The 6,085-nt window shown below is 40.8% G+C and overlaps 1 long non-coding RNA gene across 1 annotated transcript; it reads left to right on the plus strand.

The window, feature by feature from the left end:
- Positions 1-730: 730 nt before the first annotated feature.
- On the plus strand, positions 731-5,511 carry LOC115896175. The gene is made up of 3 exons (XR_004056113.1): positions 731-1,111; positions 1,844-1,930; positions 5,462-5,511. It is a non-coding gene; the product is annotated as an uncharacterized LOC115896175 (long non-coding RNA).
- The last annotated feature ends 574 nt before the right edge of the window (positions 5,512-6,085 follow it).

The raw sequence follows: 6,085 nt of genomic DNA on the forward strand, positions 1-6,085 counted from the left end.
ACCTTGTCCCTACTAAAAGTATAAAAATTAGCTGGGTATGGTTGCGTGTACCTGTAATCCCAGCTACTCAGGAGGCAGAGGCAGGAGAATTGCTTGGACCCAGGAGGTGGAGGTTGCCGTGAGCCGAGATCAAGCCACTGCACTCCAGCCTGGGCCACAGAGCGAGACTCTTTCTTGCAAAAAAAGAAAAAAAAAAGTGGAAATACTGTGTCAAAAGATACGGAAAATTTAAATGATAGATACCATGTTTCTTACCAGTCAGGATGTACCTCAATGAGAGTGCAAATGAGACCACATGTTTTCTTGCAGTCTCCACATTCTAGGCAGTGTAGACAGTGCAAAAGGTCCTGTGGTAGAGGGAACCTGGTGTATCAGCAGGACTGAAGATCCCCTGGGGGCAGAGAGCAGAGAGCCAGGTGGGGAGTGAAGAGGGAGGCATGGGCCAGACCTTGCAGGGCCTTGTGATTCATCTTGAGGGTTTTGGTCCTTATCCCAAGAGAAAGGAGAAGCCAAAGGGAATTTCATGCAATCTGACATGATGAGATAGGCATTTTGAACAGGTGCCTCTGGCTGCCGTTATGGGGAATGGACTGGGAAGATGGAAAAGTAGATGTGAAGAGCACCTGGGGTGGCTGTTTTGGGAATCCAGGTGAGAGATGATGGTAGCCTGGACTCGGGTGGAGGTGGCCATGGAGAGGAGTGGTTACATTTAACAGTTTTTTTAGGCCACAGAACTGATGGAAGCTGATGCCTGAGTGGGCTTAGGTGGGGACTGAGGAAGAAGGCAGTGTCCTGGAAGAAAGATGGAATGGGAGTTATCATTGGGATGATGAGATGTCAAAGGAGCAGGTGATGATTGGCCAAAAACGTGAAGATCCAGAGGAGATACCTGTTTTAGAGAGCAGCCTTTGCACCCTTGTCTCTCATGCCCACAGCTCCATCAAAGGCAGGCTGACTATGGGATTCTGCCACCATGGCCACAGTCGATTGGAGTGGGAAAGTACCTGAGCCATGGCCATAACGTGGTCTGGGGTAAAAGCCTGCCCACGAAGGCGACAGTGCCAAATGCAGCTGAGGAGATGTCCTTCATGGAATTTGAAGGAGAACCCAAGTGAGTGACAATGTTTGGAGGTGGGGAGTCAAAAGAAAGTCCACACAAGGAGAGGGCAGGAAATGGAAGTCATAAGTTAAAGTCACAAGGAAAGAAGGACAGAAGAGAGGAGCAGGTGCGGGAGAAGGGCTGAAGACCCATAGAGCGCTAGAGAGGGATGGATGACCTCTGTCCCCAGTATGGCTGAGTGCTTAAGAGCCAGGCTTTCAAGCTGAGCGGATCTGAGTTTGATTTCCCACCTCTTATGCTAACTAGCTCAGTGACCTTGAACAAGCCACCCGACTTCTCTAAGACTGTTCTGTTCATAGACATTAAAGTATGTATTTCTTGGAGTTGTTGTGAGCTTTAAAGAGATATGCATGAATGCTAAAGACGATATTTACAACACAAAACCACCAGAGAATTGGTCTCCAGACTTTTTAAAAAACACAAAAGTCTTTTACGAATCAGTAAGAAAAAGGCAGGCAGCCCAGTAGATAAACAGGCAAAATACTTGAACAGACACTTAACAAAAGAGGATAGTAAACTGGTCAAACAATGAAAAGATGATAGACATCATTAATAAAGAGAAACACAGTGAGATTCCTTATGCAACATTGTGGACGAATCCTTGAACACCACGTTGAGCAAAGAAGCAAGATAGAGATGAATGCATGAAGTATGATTCAATGTATTTAAAGTTTAAAAGACCAGGCATTAAAACTCCAATTAAATATTTCATACTCTCATCAGAGGGGCATATATGAAAAACTGGATGATACCAACTGTCTGTGAGGATACGGTACAACAGGAAATCTATCTGCTGCTGATGGAATGTAGGTTAGTATAACCATTTTGGAAAACACACAGGCATTATCGAATAAAAACTAAAACAACCCAGTAATTTTGTTCTTGGGTGTGTGTATATAAGAGGAACTTTTCACATATACCATGTATACATATACATATATGATATATGTATGTGTATAGACATATACACACATACAAGCATGTTCATAATTTTATTGCTATGATGGCCTCAGAAACAATGCAAATATCCATCAACTGTAGAATGAGTAAATAGATTGTGATATATTCACATAATGGAGTACTATACAGCACTGAGAGGGAATGAACTATGCTATAGAGAAGAATATGAATGAATCTTACAAACACAATGTTGAACAAAAGAAATAATATGTATGATTTTACTTTAGAATTCAAAAATAAGCAAAACCATATAATGTAGTTATATATTGATATTATATAGCACAGACTGTTGAGGAAACTATTTTAAAAAAGTAAGGAAACAATGATCACAAACATCAGAGTAGTGGTTACATCTAGGAAGGGAGGGGCCCTGGGGCCTGAAGGGAGTGCTCACAGCGAGACGACTCTGCACTGCTTGAGCATTTTCTGCTTCTTGACAGAGCAGGTAGTTACACAAGTGTTTGCTTTGTGATTGTTCATTATACTGTACATTTGTTTCGAACACTCTAAGAGTATTTTATTCCACAATTTAAACAGGTTTAAAAAAAAAAAAAAAGATAGCTAACACTTGTAAAATGCTTGGCATGGTGCCTGGCCCATATTAAGAGCTCAACAGATGGCAATTTTATTTACTGGTATAACCCAGTTGTTAGAGCCGCATTGTATCCTAAGCAACCTTCCAGCTCCTGAACCAGCTCTAGTCTCCAAGTGGTCTAGCTTTGAGGCTGAAATTCCAGATCCCTCTGTTTCTCCAGGTGGCCCCAAATAAACCCTATTACTTAAGGCAGTGCTTTTCAATGGATATGTGATGGTTTATTTTATTGCCTTAAATGCTTCCCAAGTGAGCTGCAATGGGTAAGACTTTTTTTGGGGAGCATTTCTGTTGTTATGCAGTTCTAGAAAGCTAGATTGCTAATTGAGCACCGCATGACGTGGAATAGAGTCAGAGTCTAGCCTGCTTCAGGTCAGAGTTCAGGGAGCAGAGGTGGAACCTGATGGCATTCTAGTGCCAAAGAAAAAGGCCTTCTGGGTTTCAAAGACAGAGGCTATTAGGGAAGTAAAGATCCACTCAAATAGCAGTCATGTGGATGGGGACCAGGGGAATCCCAGGATAATTGTGGATACGATTTCAAGCCTTCAAGTGTGTAACCCCAAATTCTAGCATTCCACAGAAAGGGTGACAATCACTGATTTAAGGTAATCTGAAATGTTTATTCCTTGCAAGCCTAATAAAGAAGTTGCCATTTCATAGTTATCCGAAGGGGTGTTGTATTCAATAGCTAATGATAATACTAGCTAATAATTATTGGGTGTTCAACAGAAGCCAGGCACTGTGCTAATATTTCATTCTCACCTCAACCCTAGGAGGTAGGTACTATTATCTCCCTTTCAGTAGATACAGCTGAGGCACAGGAGACTTCAGTAACTTGAAGGTCACACAGCTGGTAAATGCTAGAACAAGGAAGAAGGATCATTCTTAGTCTCTAGTTCTAGAAGCAAGGGTGTGGCCCAGGGTTTAGGAGTTAGATGAAAGGACTGTTTGCTAACAGTAAGCAAAAACATCCCAACAGGCCAATCCAACATTGGAATGGGGAGTTTTAGAAAATAGCAAATTCTCTCTAAGCAACATGACTATCAGATATGTTTTAGAAGAGATTTTTGCATTGGGTAGCAGGTTGGACTAAATACCTTTCAAGGTCCTTCAAAGAACCCAAGATTAAAAGTTTAGAACTTGGTAGAGCTTCAGATTGGGAGCTGGACTGTATGCATTTTTTTTTTTTTTTAATTTGAACTTCCAAACTCCAATGCATTCCCTGATACACAAACTATTTATATACACTTTTTATTTTGATGCTCACGAACTTCTCACAACTCTTGAGGCATGGTAAAATTATTTTCCCTATGTGGTTTTTTTTTCAAGTCTTTTAGCTGACAGTAGTTGTGTAGCATCTTTCTGACCAGCAAGGAAATGCCTTTCTAATCTCTAGAAGAGAAATTGTTTGCATAAGGTGTTCTCCCACATTTATGTCTTTAATTTCAGATGAGAGGCACTGATCTTTCATAAGGACTTTCCTGCCACACCTCCCACAAATGGTGTATGTCTTGTGAACTCTATAGGTGTGGCATTGATAATGGTGTTTGATAGTGTTTGGGCTGTTTAGAATCTGCCCTTTATACTGAAATGATGTATCTAGCTTTGTTTCCAGGATTACAGAAACTTCTTTGGTCTATTTCCATGACTGCATTCAGTGGAGACACATTACTTTCTGCTTTTCAGAGCCTCTCAGACCACCTTCCAGGACAAGGGAGGCATAAGGTGGCATTTCTAGTTGAAGTTGGCGCTAACTGAGCCTTTGCCATTACTTGGCAAAATTAATTTGGTTGTGGTTGATTATTTGACCCTGGGGTGGCACTTTTCCATGGGCAGAATATTAGAGCTGAGTTGCATATAGTTGTTTTTAAGGTCTTTGGATAATAACCATTTTAACCAAATGTGTAGAGGCTTTGAAATCGCCATATGTGTGACTTAAGTTATCATTTCACATACAAGTAGTTCATTAAATATATTAATTGAGTTTATTGAACATATGCTTTTAAAAATAGACTTTATATTTTAGAGCAGATTTAGGTTCACAGCAAAATTGAGCAGATAGTACAGAGATTTCTCTTATACCCACCCACTTGCTTAGCGTCCCAGCTAACAACATTCCCCACCAGAGGTGGTACATTTGTTAGAGTCGATGAAGCAACACTGATACCTCATTATCCCCCAAAGTCCACCATTTATATTAGGGTTCACTCTTGGTGGTGTACATCCAGTGGGTGTGGACACATTTATAATGACATGTATCCACCATTATAGTATCATACAGAGTAGTTTACTGCCCTGCAAATAGTCTGTGTTCCACCTAGGCATTCCTCCCACCCTTCTAATCCCTGGCAACCTTTTGTTGTGTTTTGTTTTACCTTCTGTGCGGTTTTTTCTTTTCCAAAATGTTGCAAAGTTGAAATTAACAGTATGTAGTCTTTTCCAATTGGCTTTTTCACTTAGCAATACACACAAGTTTCCTCCGTGTCTTTCTGTAGCTTGACAGCTCATTTCTTTTTAGAGCTGAATAATATTCCATTGTCTGGATGTACAGCAGTTTACTTATCTGTTCACCTACTGAAGGACGTCTTGGTTGCTTCCAAGTTTTGGCAGTTATGATTAAAGCTGCTATAAACATCCACGTGCAGGTTTTTGTATGGACATAAGTTTTCAACTCTTTTGGGTAAACCAAGGAGCATGCTTGCTGGATCATATGGTAAGAATCTATTTATTTTTGTGACAAATCACCAATCTGTCTTCCAAAGTGACTGTGCCATTTTGCATCTGTACAGCAATCATTGAGAGTTCCTGTTGCTCCACATCCTTGCCAGCATTTGCCATTGTTGGTGTTTTGGATTTTGGCCATTCTAATAGGTGAGTAGGGGTATCTCATTGTTTTAATTTGCATTTCCCTAATGTCATGTGCTATGGAGCATTTTTATATGCTTTTTTGCTAGCTATATATTTTTATATATTTTTTTTATTTCAATAGTTTTTTGGGGTTCAATTGGTTTTTGGTTAAATGGATGAATTGTATAGTGGTGAAATCTGAGATTTTAGTGTACCTGTCACCCAAGTAGTGTACCCAGTATGTAGTTTTTTCATTGCTCTCCCGCCTCCCCCTTACCTCCTTCTGAGTCTCCAGAGTTCATTACACCACTGTGTATACCTTTGCATAGCCATAGCTTAGCCCCTAATTATAAGTGAGATCATATGGTATTTGGCTTTCCATTTCTGAGTTACTTCACTTAGAATAAATGGCCTCCAGCTCCATCCAAGTTGCTGCAAAAAGACATTATATTATTCTTTTTTATGGCTGAGTAGTGCTCCATGGGGTGCACCTGTAGATAGCTTTTCCTGAACACTTCAGCGGGGCTGCCTCTCCACAGGCGGCATGCCCTCCAGGCTCAGGCTTG

This window comes from Rhinopithecus roxellana, unplaced genomic scaffold (assembly GCF_007565055.1).
Source record: "Rhinopithecus roxellana isolate Shanxi Qingling unplaced genomic scaffold, ASM756505v1 contig5692, whole genome shotgun sequence".
NCBI classification, from domain to species: Eukaryota; Metazoa; Chordata; class Mammalia; order Primates; family Cercopithecidae; genus Rhinopithecus; species Rhinopithecus roxellana.